Below are 20,149 nucleotides of genomic sequence, written 5' to 3' on the forward strand. Positions count from 1 at the left end.
AGATGGAATAAATATAAGTAAAAGAGAGCATTTTAAAAATAATATCTCAAAAGCATAACATGGCCTTAATATATTTTGTTTAGATTTTTAACATGTGTAATATTCTATATCAATTAGATCAATACAGTATATATAGATATATATGTAAAATGTAGTGCAATGTACAATCAGACTAAAGCACAATCAAGGAGAAAAAAATCCACTTTTATTTTATCTGCCCATATAAGATAATTTAAATATATAGCAAACAAAATAAAAAAGTTTTAGTTTTTCACTACATCTCTGTAAAACTTGACAAAAATAAAGACTGAATTGAAAGTAAATCTGTTTAAATGTTTAAAGCCTTCTTTTATATTCATATTTAATTCTAAATACAAAGGAAATAATCCCAGTCTAATAAAGTGAAACAAAAGGTACTATAAACTCATTGTAGATTGAATCTGAACTAAGATAATTGTTGATGATGTTAATCTTGGAGTTAATCTGTTTTTGGTTTGTTGATTATCTCTTTTGCATAGTATATATTGTTTATGTCTATTTGTCTCTTGTCAGAGTGCCAAACTTCTAGAAATTCCCTATCATTTTTGGACTTGGCTTAGTCTAGGTCCAGGATGATCATTTTCCCAATTGAGACTATGGTTATGTCTGTCCATATGTTATGAACTTAAAAAGTTTTCATCATGTATTTTGAATGCTAGCTGGTGTTCATGGATGTATTCTACCAGTCTTCTGCCTGTTTGTTCTATGTGTGGTTGTTATAATCATTATACTATATGTTGTAGATAACTACTGTTTTTTTCTTCTGGGGCTGCTGGGTATTTTGATTTATGTAGGACATTTTGAAGGGCTTTAGTTGGCTTGTGTACTATGTTGATTCCATGTGGTTGCAGTAGTCTGTTGGTAATATCTGAGGCATTGTTGATGTATGACAGTGTTACTCTTTTTAGGGCTTGTGTTGGTTGTGCTCTATTGGGTTGAGTGGTCAGGCACTTTTTGATAAACTTGCATGGATATCCATTTTGTTGGAATATGTTGCATAAATACTCTGTTTCCTTTTTGTGCTGTTCAGGGTTGCTGCAGTGAGTTTGTGCTCATCTAAATAAAGTTCTTACACAGTTTCTCTTAATGATAATGATCTGGTAGACAGTCCTTCAAAAAACATTCTCCTGCTAGTCGCTGGCTGAAATGTTTAGATGGGATCCAACATACTTATTATTCAATATCTTATTTTCTGCCTTTAATTGTAATTGCTGAGTTGATTCATGAGATCTTTTTTATTAGATATACAGAGCATATTCATTTGCAATATGTAAGGAGTACGCAACAATGTATGGAAATGCATTTGACCTGATATAATACTAGAACAAGTTTAGTATTATATGAATGTAAGCAGTAAGCATCCTTCCTATTTCTTCTCTTGTCTGTTGTAGTCATAGCCCCAAGTCTCTATTTTCTGCTGAGACTTGTTGAGTATCCTTTAAATCCTTTTGGATAGTCACAATTTCTGCTCTTATTTCATCAGTTTCTTGTCCATATTAGATAACTTTTCCAGAATTCTCTCCATTTCTCCAGCAGTTGGTCTCTGACCTTTTGCCATTTAAAAAAATTTTTTCAAAATCCTCAGGCAAGCACAGTATCCTTATAATTTCCTCCGGATCCACCAGGGGGCACTCACAGGAGCAACGAGTCCAGAGTACAGTTAATCAACCAGGAAGCCGAAGGGAAGTGATGTCATCAAAATTCTCATAGTGAAGGCGGAAGCTGGGCGCCACCATTGTTCCCCAGAGGGGGGGCCTCAAACCCTCCCTCCTAAATTTCTCCATCACCTCTTCTCTCCAGAGCTCCACAAAACCGGTAATCTTGTTATTTTAAGTTCTCCTCTCTCCAAAGTGATTCGTACTCCTTCCAGTCGCAGGGGAGAAAAAACCCCCCCGCACTCCGGAGTACTCCACTCACGTTTGCCGATATTCCCTTTCCTTCTTCATTCCTCAATTCTTCTCCGTTCCCTGTTCACCACCAGGCTGCTGCAATTATAAATCCAAAGCCCGGTGTCACGGGCACAGCGCCCAGGCGGCGATCCTCAGCCTCTTCCCCACTCCCGCCTCCGCCCTTGAAGCAGCAGCGGGGCGGCGGCCGGATTCGGACACTGGAGGCAGGAGAAGCCTTCCAGACGTCCGTTGCCACCGGATACCGGAAGTCGTCTCCTATGTAGGACATTTTGAAGGGCTTTAGTTGGCTTGTGTACTATGTTGATTCCATGTGGTTGCAGTAGTCTGTTGGTAATATCTGAGGCATTGTTGATGATGTTAATCTTGGAGTTAATCTGTTTTTGGCTTGTTGATTATCTTTTTTGCATAGTATATATTGTTTATGTCTGTCCATATGTTATGAACTTAAAAAGTTTTCATCATGTATTTTGAATGCTAGCTGGTGTTCATGGATGCATTCTACCAGTCTTCTGCCTGTTTGTTCTATGTGTGGTTGTTATAATCATTATACTATATGTTGTAGATAACTACTGTTTTTTTCTTCTCGGGCTGCTGGGTATTTTGATTTATGTAGGACATTTTGAAGGGCTTTAGTTGGCTTGTGTACTATGTTGATTCCATGTGGTTGCAGTAGTCTGTTGGTGATATCTGAGGCATTGTTGATGTATGACAGTGTTACTCTTTTTAGGGCTTGTGTTGGTTGTGCTCTATTGGGTTGAGTGGTCAGGCACTTTTTGATAAACTTGCATGGATATCCATTTTGTTGGAATATGTTGCATAAATACTCTGTTTCCTTTTTGTGCTGTTCAGGATTGCTGCAGTGAGTTTGTGCTCATCTAAATAAAGTTCTTACACAGTTTCTCTTAATGATAATGATCTGGTAGACAGTCCTTCAAAAAACATTCTCCTGCTAGTTGCTGGCTGAAATGTTTAGATGGGATCCAACATACTTATTATTCAATATCTTATTTTCTGCCTTTAATTGTAATTGCTGAGTTGATTCATGAGATCTTTTTTATTAGATATACAGAGCATATTCATTTGCAATATGTAAGGAGTACGCAACAATGTATGGAAATGCATTTGACCTGATATAATACTAGAACAAGTTTAGTATTATATGAATTAAGCAGCAAGCAGCCTTCCTATTTCTTCTCTTGTCTGTTGTAGTCATAGCCCCAAGTCTCTATTTTCTGCTCCAAATTTGTTACAATCTTCTTCCCCATTTTCAGATGTAATGGGGAGTCTAAATAGTTTAAAATAGTCTCCCTTCACAATTATGCGGAAGAGAAAAGTGGAACTAGGCTCTTTGCGCTTTTCTCCAGTAATGTTCCAAGATGGTTCATTATTACATCTGCAAAAGATCTTATTCTTTAACAACTGAAATACCAAAGGAAATCAAGAAATTTAATCCTAAATTCATACTACTAAAGATAAATGGAACGTACCAGAAATGCTTTTTTCTTCTTCTTGAAAACACTTCCAAACAAGAGAAATCTTAGATTCAGGACTGCATTTACTCCTTAATTGGCAATGACTTTGAATTCTTTATGCCATGTAGTCTGTTATGGGGAAAAAAGAAATTATGTCTATTGTAAAACAAAATTAACATCCAAAAGAATTTTCTGAGTAATTACTGCTCCTTGAACATGTAAGAAGAACCATACTAAAAATGGTTTTCTTGAGGACTTCTCTTTGCAGAATGCAATTTCAGTAGGAAACAATCTGTTTTGGAAACAGTTCAAAGTAGTTGGTTATAACTTCTAACTCTTTAAAGCAATGGAACTAGATTCATTCTCAGATGAGTCTGATTTATTTCAAAAATCTCCAAAAAACCTCGTCTTTTTCTGTCCTACCCTCAGTAGAGTACATTTCTGAGGACCTGAAAGGGATCTTTCAAGAGATTTTGGAACTCTTGGTTAAAGAAGCAAAACTAATTCAATATTTGATGTTCTTCTTGAAAAAATATGTTCTTGGTCAGACAAGCTTTTGGACTTGAAGTAACATCTCAGTTTGGCCCAAAGAAATGCAAATTGATAACTGCTACTTACTGCTTAATATATCTAATATCTTAACTGATATCTTTATTTCATGTTTTGATTGTATTTTCCTATGATTAATTACACTAACAATTCCTTGCCCTTAACTCCTGCTATGGTGCCTGATCATGGTAGGGTGTGTGTGTTCCTAAAGAAAGCCAGGAATGCATGCCACGTAAATGTGTATATATGTGTACATGTTTATATTCCCTTCATGAAAGTCATCTCATATGTCCAGCTAAAGCAAGAAGGCACCTATATTGGGCATCTGTTATATAGGAAAACGCTGGAGACAAATGATCATTGTAGTGACAGTGACAAAGGCATCAATGAATATTGAGCAGAAGGCAATTTGATCTACACTAGTATTTTAACCCCCCCACCCCCCCAAAAAACAAAAGCTACAAAATATAAAATGATTTGCAATTGAATCTATGTGGTTGCTAAGACATGAAACTGACTTGATGGCACATGATCAATAAAAAAAAACATAAACTGAACACAATAGGTAACAAAAAAGTAGAATACTATAGAGATTTAATTACAAAATTATAGTCAGCTTTTTTTTCTGGATACAATGGTAAACAAACCCTAGTCATATGTTAGGTATTCTGAATGCTCAGTTCATGCCCATTAGAAATAATTCACCCACCTGCTACAAATAATTGCTCTTTTGAAACTCAGATTCAGCATATATACAAATGATTGTATGCACTTAAGACTTTCCTTTGATGGACAGTTGGGCTAAATCAGCAATTGTTTATGTTATTTAAACAACATCTGAGGAGTCCTAACTGGAACACTGAAATTAGGTGAACTTGTTTGTGAATCCCAGAACAGAACTACCTTGGTTGGATTCACTTCTAACTATAGTCTCTAATGTTTGAGCCACCCAGGTATGTGAATTCCCACTCAAATTTTGCACCTGTACTTCTAAAAGAAACAACACTGACAAACAGATTTCATTACTACTGTAAGTCACAAAGCTCTGCCCAACAGTTTCCTCTTAACCTTGGAACTCTTTCTTATTTGCTAATGCCTCCTTCAACTTTCCTTGAGACTAGCTAAATATGATAGATAATAGTGTGGATCTTCTGAAAATAAACTGTAAGAGCTCTCAATTTTTTTGCATTGGATTAAACATCTGAGGTTTATTGTCCAACATATCTGGACTTTTTTTGCTTAATATATGTAAATAATTATATTGTGTTGTTTTCAAACTATTTTTACTATTAACTTAGCGCCACTGAGGCATTAAAAGTAGAATTGCTAACTGCAGTTGTAGAGTAGTTGTATTCTTAAATGCAAGGCAGATTAGGAGGCAGTTGAGCTCATTTAGCTCAAGTTTGTAGTGCAGACATGTCAAATATAAGGCCTGCGGGCCACATCTGGCCCGCAATGTGGTTAGATCTGGCCCAAGGGGCCTCCCTGGAGACAGTGATTGGCTGGCCCCTGCTGCCTTCGCCTACCCCACTGTAGGTGCATGGACAGGAGGCATCGAACGTTTGGGGTCTGGCATCCAGTGAAAGGGAAGGACTCAGAACATGGTCAGCCTGCGGAGCAAGATAGTCATCAGGGGTGTCTGGCCCTGTGTACTTGTCGCCTCCTCTCCGCATGCCCAAGGGATGGGGATCTAAGGCTGACTGTGTTCCGGTCTACATGACTGCCATGAAGCTGTAGATCAGTGCTGTGTAAGCCAAAAGAGCCTCCATGGCCCACAAGCACTTCCCTTTCACTGGGATTGCCCCCGCCTCCACATGGGAAAGCCACAGCCACCATTGGCACAGCCACTGGCAGTGCTGCCAACCTCTCCCCCTCCCCTCATCCCTTTCTGGGCACAGAGGGAGGGAGGAAGGAGATGGGAATGAGGAGGAGGGAGGCAGGAAAGGGGGAAAGGGAAGGAGAAAGGGATGGAGATTGGAATGAGAGAGAGATGGAGGCAGGGAAGGAAGGAAGACAGGAAGACAGGAAGGAAGGAAGGAAGGAAGCAAGCAAGCAAGCAAGCAAGCAAGCAAATTGAAATGAGAGGGAGAGTCTGAGGGAAGTCCTGCCTTAGTATAGTATACCATAGCTTTAATTGTCTTTGTACATCATGTATACAACGAAATTGGTTTTAGCCTCACTTGTGCAATCCATGACAAAAAATACAAACAACATTAATAGTATAAAGAATAATCCCTATGCAAGTAATTAGGGGGGGAAGAAAAAGAAAAACTAGTCATTCATTTCCGCATGTGCATTGAGTGATTGTGGTTGTGTTTAAGAGTCTGACAGCCCAAGAATAGAAACTATTTTTAAACCTATTTGTTCGGCTGGCTATGCTTTGATGTCTTTTGCCTGATGGTAGAAGTGTGAAGAGACACTGACCAGGGTATGAATCATCTGATAGCATTTGGCCATCAGCAGTCTTGCTGCCCTTTTGCCATTCCTTTGCCCCCTCCTTCTATCCTGTCATGGTAGTCTTCCATCCTATCACTCAGGATGCTTTGGTTACAAAACTTGGTCTCCTCACATGGAAAGACAGTGGACTTCCCTCTAATCCATCACTTTTCCCTTCCCACAATAAGCAACCTGGCCAAGGGGAGTAAGCATAGCGACAGGAGCCTCATGGAGATAAGTGCAGCTGGGCGCTCCCTCGGGTAAGCTGGGCTGTGGGGTCCTGGTGCCCCGGGAGCTCGAGGGCCAGGCTGGGTGCTTGCCCTCTGCTGCTCAAGGCTCCGAGCAGCCCATGCTGCCATCTGGGGGTCCTCCATATGGTCCGAGAGGGATGGCAAGGCTCCTCTGGTGGACTAGGTTTTGGCACTCACCCTTGTCTCATCTTCCTCTGCTAGAGACCTCCGGATCCCCCCCTTCCAGCCTTGCCTGCCCCCCCCAACCCCCAATAGGAGGTGGAGGACAATGCTGCTGCATGTGAAAATACAGACGTCTGGAGAGGAAGATTGGCTGGCGGGGGAACTGAGTGAGGGAAAGCTGCCCCAACAAGCCAGTATCCTTAGCACACACGATTGGAAACATTGATTCCCTTTCGAGAAGGGCCAGCCTCCCTCATGTAGGATCAGGGAGCGCTGCTTCCTTGCCTCCTCCTCTTGCTCTCCAGGGATCTGTCAAGGCAGAAGTTGGACTCGGAGGAAACTGCTTGCTGCAAACTTTCTCCTCTGAGCTTACATACACAGTAGTGTCGTCCTCCACCTCCTGCTTTGCTGGAAGGAGGCACCAGACAGGAAAACACCATTTCTGGGATTGAATGTCTCCTTTGGTGTGCTATGCATACACATACACACACATACACCATTCCAAGCTTGGAGACTTTTATCCATATCTGAGCTTGCAAATTGCCAATCATGCCAGCAGTTTGGGGGAGGCGAGGAGCTTGTGAGGCACAGAATTGTCCCCACATCAAGTTAGCCAGTGCGACTTATTCTGTCCCGACCCAGCCGTCCCGAATTAGCCATGCCTACTGAGCAATGTCAAGCAGACCACGCCCAACCAGCCACGCCCACCTAGTCATGGTGACTCAACTACTGGCCCTTTGAAGGCAACCATAATGCTGATGAAATTGAGTTTTGTAGTGGATTTTATTTTCCTGAATTTGCCTCCTCTGTGCAATGGGTTGCTGCTGGAGACCAGATTAAAAAAAGTATGAGCTGAAAGTCTGCCAGTTAATTTGAACTGCAATACTCATGATGATCCCTAGGCAGCAAGATCAGTGACAAGGGACTGTGGAAATTATAGTCGTAGATACATAGACAGTTGCAGACTTCCTATCCTTGGTCTACTGCGATTGATGACTGTCTCTGTATTGTTCAAATACAAATCTCCCCCATACCTCTCTGCTCCCTCTCCTTCCCACTAATCGCGACAGATTTTGTCTTCTCTGTATTTTATTCAGTGGGCTTCTATAGAAACACATATTGGCTGATGATGTAAGTATGAAATTTTTTTACACTCAGCTGCAACTAATCAGTCCTTAGTAGTACTGACACTAGAAACATAATTAATCAGTTATCACTCATAATATCACTCATTATTATTAATCTTCTCATTGTTCCTATCACCCATCTCCTCCCACTTATGACTGTATGACTGTAACTTGTTGCTGTATCATTACGATTTATATTGCTTCCCAGTATGATTTGATTGCTTATTTGTACCTTATGATTATCATTAAGTGTAGTATCTTATGATTCTTTAAAAAATGTATCTTTTCTTTTTATGTTCACTGAGAGCATATGCACCAAAGACAAATTCCTTGTGTGTCCAATCACACTTGGCCAATAAAGAATTGTATTGTATTGCATTGCATTGTATTTTATTGAAATTCAAAACCCCCTACAGATTTGATTTTTACCAGTGCTTCTAATCATGTCTGGTTTCCCGGCAACCTGCAATGTGAAAAGTAGCCCATATACAGGTCAAACAGATGCTCTTCTAAAATGTATAAGAATGTTATAATTCCCAATCATCACAGTATAAGTTAAATACACCTTGAGAATATTATTAAGGGAAGACAAGTTTAAAGGAAGTACTTGTACCTGGTACAGGCTGTATTCCAAGACCTCCCAATTGAAATTTTGTTATCTCTGGCTAACACAACTTTCTCAAATTATAATGTCCCTCGGGTATTTGACCTTTAACTTTCATAATTATTTATTCATAGTAAATGAATAATAAATAATTCCTATCCAGTCTGGGAATTTTAGGAGCTGAATTTCAACACTTGAGGGCTCAGAAATGGTTGCGCTGATAGGAATAAAAAGCATAAAATATTAATGAACCCTGAAACTTAACACATCAACACCCACCCTTCCTTTCCGCGGAGAACGAGGCTGGCCCAATTATGTGTTGCCCAAAATGACATCATACGATTCAAAGCCCAGTACTGCACATTCATTTTCGGCGCATGCTCATTGCGCTCTATTATATACCCCACCCAAATTATTATTCCTAAACTAACCGCGTAGGCGGTTAACACTAGTTTATATGGGCAAAGCGCAGGCGCAACACAGAAAATAAAGCCTCCATGAGCTAAAAATGGGCAACAGACATGCGCGCTAGGTACCTAATAAAAGCAACGACGCGAACGTATGCCACAGCGTGAACGCGTCTATTAGGACCCACGCATGCGCTGTGAAGGGGTAAGAACTCGTTTTGTAACTGGCGCAGGCGCAACACAGAAAATAAAGCCTCCATGAGCTAAAATGGGCAACAGACATGCGCGCTAGGTACCTAATAAAAGCAACGACGCGAACGTATGCCACAGCGTGAACGCGTCTATTAGGACCCACGCATGCGCTGTGAAGGGGTAAGAACTCGTTTTGTAACTGGCGCAGGCGCAACACAGAAAATAAAGCCTCCATGAGCTAAAATGGGCAACAGACATGCGCGCTAGGTACCTAATAAAAGCAACGACGCGAACGTATGCCACAGCGTGAACGCGTCTATTAGGACCCACGCATGCGCTGTGAAGGGGTAAGAACTCGTTTTGTAACTGGCGCAGGCGCAACACAGAAAATAAAGCCCATGAGCTAAAATGGGCAACAGACATGCGCGCTAGGTACCTAATAAAAGCAACGACGCGAACGTATGCCACAGCGTGAACGCGTCTATTAGGACCCACGCATGCGCTGTGAAGGGGTAAGAACTCGTTTTGTAACTGGCGCAGGCGCAACACAGAAAATAAAGCCTCCATGAGCTAAAATGGGCAACAGACATGCGCGCTAGGCACCTAATAAAAGCAACGACGCGAACGTATGCCACAGCGTGAACGCGTCTATTAGGACCCACGCATGCGCTGTGAAGGGGTAAGAACTCGTTTTGTAACTGGCGCAGGCGCACACAGGAGCTTAAGACCGCAGCCCTACTCGGTAGGGCACATGATCAATAAAAAAACATAAACTGAACACAATAGGTAACAAAAAAGTAGAATACTATAGAGATTTAATTACAAAATTATAGTCAGCTTTTTTTTCTGGATACAATGGTAAACAAACCCTAGTCATATGTTAGGTATTCTGAATGCTCAGTTCATGCCCATTAGAAATAATTCACCCACCTGCTACAAATAATTGCTCTTTTGAAACTCAGATTCAGCATATATACAAATGATTGTATGCACTTAAGACTTTCCTTTGATGGACAGTTGGGCTAAATCAGCGATTGTTTATGTTATTTAAACAACATCTGAGGAGTCCTAACTGGAACACTGAAATTAGGTGAACTTGTTTGTGAATCCCAGAACAGAACTACCTTGGTTGGATTCACTTCTAACTATAATCTCTAATGTTTGAGCCAGCCAGTTATGTGAATTCCCACTCAAATTTTGCATCTGTACTTCTAAAAGAAACAACACTGACAAACAGATTTCATTACTACTGTAAGTCACAAAGCTCTGCCCAACAGTTTCCTCTTAACCTTGGAACTCTTTCTTATTTGCTAATGTATCTTTTCTTTTTATGTTCACTGAGAGCATATGCACCAAAGACAAATTCCTTGTGTGTCCAATCACACTTGGCCAATAAAGAATTGTATTGTATTGCATTGCATTGTATTTTATTGAAATTCAAAACCCCCTACAGATTTGATTTTTACCAGTGCTTCTAATCATGTCTGGTTTCCCGGCAACCTGCAATGTGAAAAGTAGCCCATATACAGGTCAAACAGATGCTCTTCTAAAATGTATAAGAACGTTATAATTCCCAATCATCACAGTATAAGTTAAATACACCTTGAGAATATTATTAAGGGAAGACAAGTTTAAAGGAAGTACTTGTACCTGGTACAGGCTGTATTCCAAGACCTCCCAATTGAAATTTTGTTATCTCTGGCTAACACAACTTTCTCAAATTATAATGTCCCTCGGGTATTTGACCTTTAACTTTCATAATTATTTATTCATAGTAAATGAATAATAAATAATTCCTATCCAGTCTGGGAATTTTAGGAGCTGAATTTCAACACTTGAGGGCTCAGAAATGGTTGCGCTGATAGGAATAAAAAGCATAAAATATTAATGAACCCTGAAACTTAACACATCAACACCCACCCTTCCTTTCCGCGGAGAACGAGGCTGGCCCAATTATGTGTTGCCCAAAATGACATCATACGATTCAAAGCCCAGTACTGCACATTCATTTTCGGCGCATGCTCATTGCGCTCTATTATATACCCCACCCAAATTATTATTCCTAAACTAACCGCGTAGGCGGTTAACACTAGTTTATATGGGCAAAGCGCAGGCGCAACACAGAAAATAAAGCCTCCATGAGCTAAAAATGGGCAACAGACATGCGCGCTAGGCACCTAATAAAAGCAACGACGCGAACGTATGCCACAGCGTGAACGCGTCTATTAGGACCCACGCATGCGCTGTGAAGGGGTAAGAACTCGTTTTGTAACTGGCGCAGGCGCACACAGAAAATAAAGCCCATGAGCTAAAAATGGGCAACAGACATGCGCGCTAGGCACCTAATAAAAGCAACGACGCGAACGTATGCCACAGCGTGAACGCGTCTATTAGGACCCACGCATGCGCTGTGAAGGGGTAAGAACTCGTTTTGTAACTGGCGCAGGCGCACACAGGAGCTTAAGACCGCAGCCCTACTCGGTAGGGGAAAAATATACCTCAGAGTTACGTCAGGAAAAGACGCCTTTGTGCACGGGGAAACCCGAACCTTTGTCCAGGAGGAGTCCCACCTTAGAGGAGCAACAGCTGGGGTGTCTTACTTACCTTCCGCGCACCCCCTTTCCTTCCCCCTTCGGCGGTCTCCTTTTACGATTCACCCGCGCGCCGCCGCCACCGCCGTGATTCCATCCATCTTGAATTTGACGTCATCCCACACCAGGGATGAAGTCATCGTTGGGAACGCTTATCACGTGCGCATCTTTTCGATTGGTCGAGGTTAGCCGGATGGAGGAGGGGGAACGCGCCCGATTCTCAGTCTGGGATGGAGGGTGGGAGGAGGCGAGATGGGGTATTTTTGTGACAGCCCTCGGCCTCTTCCAGAATGCTAGGTTTAAAAAAAAAAAAAGTTTGTAGCCTGTCTGCGCAAGCAGAATAAAACCGGTTAAGAACTAGGAAATCCGTACTTGTCTAAAATAAAGCAAATTCAACCTACAGCCCTCAAGACAAGTCCAGCTGAAAGGCAGCAGAGTTACCGAATTCCGTATTTTGAGAAAGCCACGCTGCGGTATTTTTTCCACAATAATAGTAGCGATCTGATTCCCCACTAGTAATATCCCACCAGTATTAATGTGTCTGTTTTTTAATGCATAGATACTAAATCTATCGTTGAGCTTTTATTTCATAAGTGCTCTGAACCAGCCACAATATTTAGGTGCATGGACAGGAGGCATCGAACGTTTGGGGTCTGGCATCCAGTGAAAGGGAAGGACTCAGAACATGGTCAGCCTGCGGGGCAAGATAGTCATCAGGGGTGTCTGGCCCTGTGTACTTGTCGCCTCCTCTCCGCATGCCCAAAGGATGGGGATCTAAGGCTGACTGTGTTCCGGTCTACATGACTGCCATGAAGCTGTAGATCAGTGCTGTGTAAGCCAAAAGAGCCTCCATGGCCCACAAGCACTTCCCTTTCACTGGGATTGCCCCCGCCTCCACATGGGAAAGCCACAGCCACCATTGGCACAGCCACTGGCAGTGCTGCCAACCTCTCCCCCTCCCCTCATTCCTTTCTGGGCACAGAGGGAGGGAGGAAGGAGATGGGAATGAGGAGGAGGGAGGCAGGGAAGGAAGGAAGACAGGAAGGAAGGAAGGAAGCAAGCAAGCAAGCAAGCAGATTGAAATGAGAGGGAGAGTCTGAGGGAAGTCCTGCCTTAGTATAGTATACCATAGCTTTAATTGTCTTTGTACCTTATGATTATCATTAAGTGTAGTATCTTATGATTCTTTAAAAAATGTATCTTTTCTTTTTATGTTCACTGAGAGCATATGCACCAAAGACAAATTCCTTGTGTGTCCAATCACACTTGGCCAATAAAGAATTGTATTGTATTGCATTGCATTGTATTTTATTGAAATTCAAAACCCCCTACAGATTTGATTTTTACCAGTGCTTCTAATCATGTCTGGTTTCCCGGCAACCTGCAATGTGAAAAGTAGCCCATATACAGGTCAAACAGATGCTCTTCTAAAATGTATAAGAACGTTATAATTCCCAATCATCACAGTATAAGTTAAAATTTGAGGCATACCAATTACAGTTACTAATAGCACAATAACCTGATTTTAATAGTGATTTAAAACTATGAGATTAATATATCAGTTTATTAAATTAATTTTACAATGACTAAATCTATCGTTGAGCTTTTATTTCATAAGTGCTCTGAACCAGCCACAATATTTAGAAGTCCTCATTAAATTTCTCATATATTCTGCATATAAGTTAAAATTTGAGGCATACCAATTACAGTTACTAATAGCACAATAACCTGATTTTAATAGTGATTTAAAACTATGAGATTAATATATCAGTTTATTAAATTAATTTTACAATGACTAAATCTATCGTTGAGCTTTTATTTCATAAGTGCTCTGAACCAGCCACAATATTTAGAAGTCATTAAATTTCTCATATATTCTGCATATAAGTTAAAATTTGAGGCATACCAATTACAGTTACTAATAGCACAATAACCTGATTTTAATAGTGATTTAAAACTATGAGATTAATATATCAGTTTATTAAATTAATTTTACAATGACTAAATCTATCGTTGAGCTTTTATTTCATAAGTGCTCTGAACCAGCCACAATATTTAGAAGTCCTCATTAAATTTCTCATATATTCTGCATATAAGTTAAATAAAGCATTTAGGTGCATCCCTTTCCCAGTTTTGATTCATGTACAGTATGCTTTAGATTTTGCTTCATTTTTTTTCCTTTGGGTCATCTCATACATAATGAGATGAGCATAATGAGCAGGTGAAGTGGTCTGATATACCTATGTTTAAAGGACTATACAGTCAAAAGCCATTGTATAATCAATAAACTAGTCGTTTTGGAACTGTCTTGTCTTTTCCATGTTACCAATGTGATCTGAAGTGTTTTTTGAACATAAATTCTGTATCTTGACAATTTTTGTTCCACATTCTGCAGTAGTCTGGATTGTAAAATCTTGACTATTATGAGAATGCAAGTGTTTCATGTTTGGATTTTTTTTTACCACTGCCCTTTTCTTGTATTGGAGTATGAATTTATCTTTTCCAGTCCCTTGGCCACTGCTGTTTTCCATAATTGCTTACAAATGCCAAGTTGCTCTATAACTCAACTTGCAAGGTTTTGAATTGTTGAATTTATCAGCTGAAGTTTTGTATTTAACTATATTCAATATTCTTAATTAAATGTAGAAAAATGTTCATTCCACAGAAAGCCTTCCATTCAAAATTATTTACATTCCTTCAGGTTTTCCATTTGTTAATACATATTTTATAGGGATATGAAAAAGTTCTTGGAAGAGGTGGGCCATAAGATTTAAAATGTGATTTTTGCTAATCATTTTAACAGATAAAATTGCTCACATGTGCTAGATTAGCAGCCAGGTGGATAAAACTTGATGAGATAATACCATTTGCTGTTATCTGGACCTTTTTGAGGCTGTGGAACCCAAGCTAGTAGACAGTTCACTTGGTCCTAACTCTGTCATTTATGTGCTTGACCTTCTCCTTATGGTTAATTAAAGCAGATAGGGAGAAAGAAAGATGGCTTCAGGCAACAGACAAATGGGAAAATGGCACTAGAGCCACAGCCCTTCTCAAGGGACCTGCTTTGGTTTCATTACTAGCAGATAGGTGAGCACAGTACAGAACAAGTTCACCATGCAATAAATACTAAGAAGATTAACAAGTATTATGCTGTACTGATTGTCCTCAATGGGAAGGTGATGGGACAACAGTTATGTAGAACTGTGGAAGAAATGGTTCATTTAAATCTTTAGCAAACAAAATTCACTGAAACTCCTTTGCTTGCTTTCAAGAATGATTCATGGCAGGACAGGAGTGAAGAAAGCATGGCCACCTTCTATAGACACTAAAGTTTGCAGGTGTTTTTATAGTGTTAGCCATAGTATTTGGGCCTGCCTATGAAGACTGGGGGTAAAGAACATTTTATAGCAGTTCTGCTGTTTCCTGAATGGGTCCAGTAAGTAGTTGTGAGAGGAGGGAGAGGTATGACCTACATGTTTTCCATTATTGTAATTTTTTATTCTGGTTTATAAGTTAAAATTTGAGGCATACCAATTACAGTTACTAATAGCACAATAACCTGATTTTAATAGTGATTTAAAACTATGAGATTAATATATCAGTTTATTAAATTAATTTTACAATGACTAAATCTATCGTTGAGCTTTTATTTCATAAGTGCTCTGAACCAGCCACAATATTTAGAAGTCATTAAATTTCTCATATATTCTGCATATAAGTTAAATAAAGCATTTAGGTGCATCCCTTTCCCAGTTTTGATTCATGTACAGTATGCTTTAGATTTTGCTTCATTTTTTTTCCTTTGGGTCATCTCATACATTCCTTAATGAGCAGGTGAAGTGGTCTGATATACCTATGTTGAAAGGACTATACAGTCAAAAGCCATTGTATAATCAATAAACTAGTCGTTTTGGAACTGTCTTGTCTTTTCCATGTTACCAATGTGATCTGAAGTGTTTTCTGAACATAAATTCTGTATCTTGACAATTTTTGTTCCACATTCTGCAGTAGTCTGGATTGTAAAATCTTGACTATTATGAGAATGCAAGTGTTTCATGTTTGGATTTTTTTTTTACCACTGCCCTTTTCTTGTATTGGAGTATGAATTTATCTTTTCCAGTCCCTTGGCCACTGCTGTTTTCCATAATTGCTTACAAATGCCAAGTTGCTCTATAACTCAACTTGCAAGGTTTTGAATTGTTGAATTTATCAGCTGAAGTTTTGTATTTAACTATATTCAATATTCTTAAGCGGAAATTATTGTAATCATATAAAGCCAATGGGAAAGATCATCCAATGTAAGATACCATCAACATGAATATTTGTTAAAAGATACAAAAGATAAACTGAAAGAAACAAAGACTAAAGACAAACAAACAAAAATCTGAACCAAGAAATACTAATAGGAGAAAAGGAGCCCCCCTTTTAATAAAAGAAACCACACAAATGCAATAGCAATACCAAAGCATAAGATATAAACTATTTGTATTATGCATCCCTATGGAGAGCAACTTCACAGTTTGGAGATCCTCTTAACACATGACCTTGAAGATGGAAGCTATGACCAGTAGGGCCTTTGCTCAAATTAAGTTGTGCATCCTGTACAATAGGGGGCACTAACGATTTGTTCATGTCACTTCACATGTACCTTAGTAAAATTTTCATAGGATTGCCTTTAAAGACCACCCAGAAATTTCAAATAATACAAATTGCAAAGTCCCATCTGCTTATGTTACTGGCTTGTAACTAAACATTTATTTATTAATTAATTAATTAATTAATTAATTAATTAATTAATTAATTAATTAATTAATTAATTAATTAATTAATTAATTAATTAATTAATTAATTAATTAATTAATTAATTAATTAATTAATTAATTAATTAATTAATTAATTAATTAATTAATTAATTAATTAATTCCGGGCCATGCTGCGACCGAGACAACGACGCCAGTCGTGGAAAGCTGGGCTGTGGGGTCCTGGTGCCCCGGGAGCTCGAGGGCCAGGCTGGGTGCTTGCCCTCTGCTGCTCAAGGCTCCGAGCAGCCCATGCTGCCATCTGGGGGTCCTCCATATGGCCCGAGAGGGATGGCAAGGCTCCTCTGGTGGACTAGGTTTTGCACTCACCCTTGTCTCATCTTCCTCTGCTAGAGACCTCCGGATCCCCCCCTTCCAGCCTTGCCTGCCCCCCCCAACCCCCAATAGGAGGTGGAGGACAATGCTGCTGCATGTGAAAATACAGACGTCTGGAGAGGAAGATTGGCTGGCGGGGGAACTGAGTGAGGGAAAGCTGCCCCAACAAGCCAGTATCCTTAGCACACACGATTGGAAACATTGATTCCCTTTCGAGAAGGGCCAGCCTCCCTCATGTAGGATCAGGGAGCGCTGCTTCCTTGCCTCCTCCTCTTGCTCTCCAGGGATCTGTCAAGGCAGAAGTTGGACTCGGAGGAAACTGCTTGCTGCAAACTTTCTCCTCTGAGCTTACATACACAGTAGTGTCGTCCTCCACCTCCTGCTTTGCTGGAAGGAGGCACCAGACAGGAAAACACCACCATTTCTGGGATTGAATGTCTCCTTTGGTGTGCTATGCATACACATACACACATATACACCATTCCAAGCTTGGAGACTTTTATCCATATCTGAGCTTGCAAATTGCCAATCATGCCAGCAGTTTGGGGGAGGCGAGGAGCTTGTGAGGCACAGAATTGTCCCCACATCAAGTTAGCCAGTGCGACTTATTCTGTCCCGACCCAGCCGTCCCGAATTAGCCATGCCTACTGAGCAATGTCAAGCAGACCACGCCCAACCAGCCACGCCCACCTAGTCATGGTGACTCAACTACTGGCCCTTTGAAGGCAACCATAATGCTGATGAAATTGAGTTTTGTAGTGGATTTTATTTTCCTGAATTTGCCTCCTCTGTGCAATGGGTTGCTGCTGGAGACCAGATTAAAAAAAGTATGAGCTGAAAGTCTGCCAGTTAATTTGAACTGCAATACTCATGATGATCCCTAGGCAGCAAGATCAGTGACAAGGGACTGTGGAAATTATAGTCGTAGATACATAGACAGTTGCAGACTTCCTATCCTTGGTCTACTGCGATTGATGACTGTCTCTGTATTGTTCAAATACAAATCTCCCCCATACCTCTCTGCTCCCTCTCCTTCCCACTAATCGCGACAGATTTTGTCTTCTCTGTATTTTATTCAGTGGGCTTCTATAGAAACACATATTGGCTGATAATAAGTATGAAATTTTTTTACACTCAGCTGCAACTAATCAGTCCTTAGTAGTACTGACACTAGAAACATAATTAATCAGTTATCACTCATAATATCACTCATTATTATTAATCTTCTCATTGTTCCTATCACCCATCTCCTCCCACTTATGACTGTATGACTGTAACTTGTTGCTGTATCATTACGATTTATATTGCTTCCCAGTATGATTTGATTGCTTATTTGTACCTTATGATTATCATTAAGTGTAGTATCTTATGATTCTTTAAAAAATGTATCTTTTCTTTTTATGTTCACTGAGAGCATATGCACCAAAGACAAATTCCTTGTGTGTCCAATCACACTTGGCCAATAAAGAATTGTATTGTATTGCATTGCATTGTATTTTATTGAAATTCAAAACCCCCTACAGATTTGATTTTTACCAGTGCTTCTAATCATGTCTGGTTTCCCGGCAACCTGCAATGTGAAAAGTAGCCCATATACAGGTCAAACAGATGCTCTTCTAAAATGTATAAGAATGTTATAATTCCCAATCATCACAGTATAAGTTAAATACACCTTGAGAATATTATTAAGGGAAGACAAGTTTAAAGGAAGTACTTGTACCTGGTACAGGCTGTATTCCAAGACCTCCCAATTGAAATTTTGTTATCTCTGGCTAACACAACTTTCTCAAATTATAATGTCCCTCGGGTATTTGACCTTTAACTTTCATAATTATTTATTCATAGTAAATGAATAATAAATAATAAATAATTCCTATCCAGTCTGGGAATTTTAGGAGCTGAATTTCAACACTTGAGGGCTCAGAAATGGTTGCGCTGATAGGAATAAAAAGCATAAAATATTAATGAACCCTGAAACTTAACACATCAACACCCACCCTTCCTTTCCGCGGAGAACGAGGCTGGCCCAATTATGTGTTGCCCAAAATGACATCATACGATTCAAAGCCCAGTACTGCACATTCATTTTCGGCGCATGCTCATTGCGCTCTATTATATACCCCACCCAAATTATTATTCCTAAACTAACCGCGTAGGCGGTTAACACTAGTTTATATGGGCAAAGCGCAGGCGCAACACAGAAAATAAAGCCTCCATGAGCTAAAAATGGGCAACAGACATGCGCGCTAGGTACCTAATAAAAGCAACGACGCGAACGTATGCCACAGCGTGAACGCGTCTATTAGGACCCACGCATGCGCTGTGAAGGGGTAAGAACTCGTTTTGTAACTGGCGCAGGCGCACACAGGAGCTTAAGACCGCAGCCCTACTCGGTAGGGGAAAAATATACCTCAGAGTTACGTCAGGAAAAGACGCCTTTGTGCACGGGGAAACCCGAACCTTTGTCCAGGAGGAGTCCCACCTTAGAGGAGCAACAGCTGGGGTGTCTTACTTACCTTCCGCGCACCCCCTTTCCTTCCCCCTTCGGCGGTCTCCTTTTACGATTCACCCGCGCGCGCCGCCGCCACCGCCGTGATTCCATCCATCTTGAATTTGACGTCATCCCACACCAGGGATGAAGTCATCGTTGGGAACGCTTATCACGTGCGCATCTTTTCGATTGGTCGAGGTTAGCCGGATGGAGGAGGGGGAACGCGCCCGATTCTCAGTCTGGGATGGAGGGTGGGGGAGGCGACGCGGCTTACGACGAAGAGCCCTGAGGGGAGATTCCCCTCCCGCGCGGTGGTTCCCTTCCTCTCCCCTTTGGGAAGCGCCGCCGGGCCATGCTGCGACCGAGACAACGACGCCAGTCGTGGGAAAGCCGCCCGGGAAATTGCGGGGCGCCGAAGAGGTGCCGGGCGACCGCTACCGTTGAGGCTGACAGAACCGGGGCAGGCGGTCCCGGGTCTCCTGCGCCCAAGAACGATTTGGAGAGGACGAAGCTTTGGTCGGGCTGAGGTTGCAGAAGCAAGTTTTCAAGGACACTGTTTTCGGCTCCAAGATGACGGATTTTCCCGAAGGAGGCAGGCCGAGGAACTTTCAAGTCCAGGCCTTCAAATTGGGGGTGCGGGGAGGAGGCGAGATGGGGTATTTTTGTGACAGCCCTCGGCCTCTTCCAGAATGCTAGGTTTAAAAAAAAAAAAGTTTGTAGCCTGTCTGCGCAAGCAGAATAAAACCGGTTAAGAACTAGGAAATCCGTACTTGTCTAAAATAA

At 40.8% G+C, this 20,149-nt stretch overlaps 1 protein-coding gene across 3 annotated transcripts in view; it reads right to left on the minus strand.

Annotated features, from left to right (window-relative positions):
* ZBTB21 (zinc finger and BTB domain containing 21) overlaps nucleotides 1-19,871 on the minus strand; it is a 32,018-nt gene extending 12,147 nt beyond the window's left edge. For 2 of the 3 annotated variants that reach the window (XM_058186940.1, XM_058186938.1), the window contains exons 1-2: nucleotides 19,392-19,871; nucleotides 3,437-3,550 (exon numbers count right to left, since the gene is read on the minus strand). The gene's annotated coding sequence lies outside the window, so the exon portion shown is untranslated. Of the gene's footprint in view, nucleotides 1-3,436; nucleotides 3,551-11,753; nucleotides 11,860-19,391 lie in introns of those variants that run through there. The other variant, XM_058186939.1, reaches the window with a different exon arrangement.
* Between the last annotated feature and the right edge of the window lie 278 nt (nucleotides 19,872-20,149).

The sequence above is a fragment of the Ahaetulla prasina genome, chromosome 5 (assembly GCF_028640845.1).
Source record: "Ahaetulla prasina isolate Xishuangbanna chromosome 5, ASM2864084v1, whole genome shotgun sequence".
Taxonomy (NCBI): domain Eukaryota; kingdom Metazoa; phylum Chordata; class Lepidosauria; order Squamata; family Colubridae; genus Ahaetulla; species Ahaetulla prasina.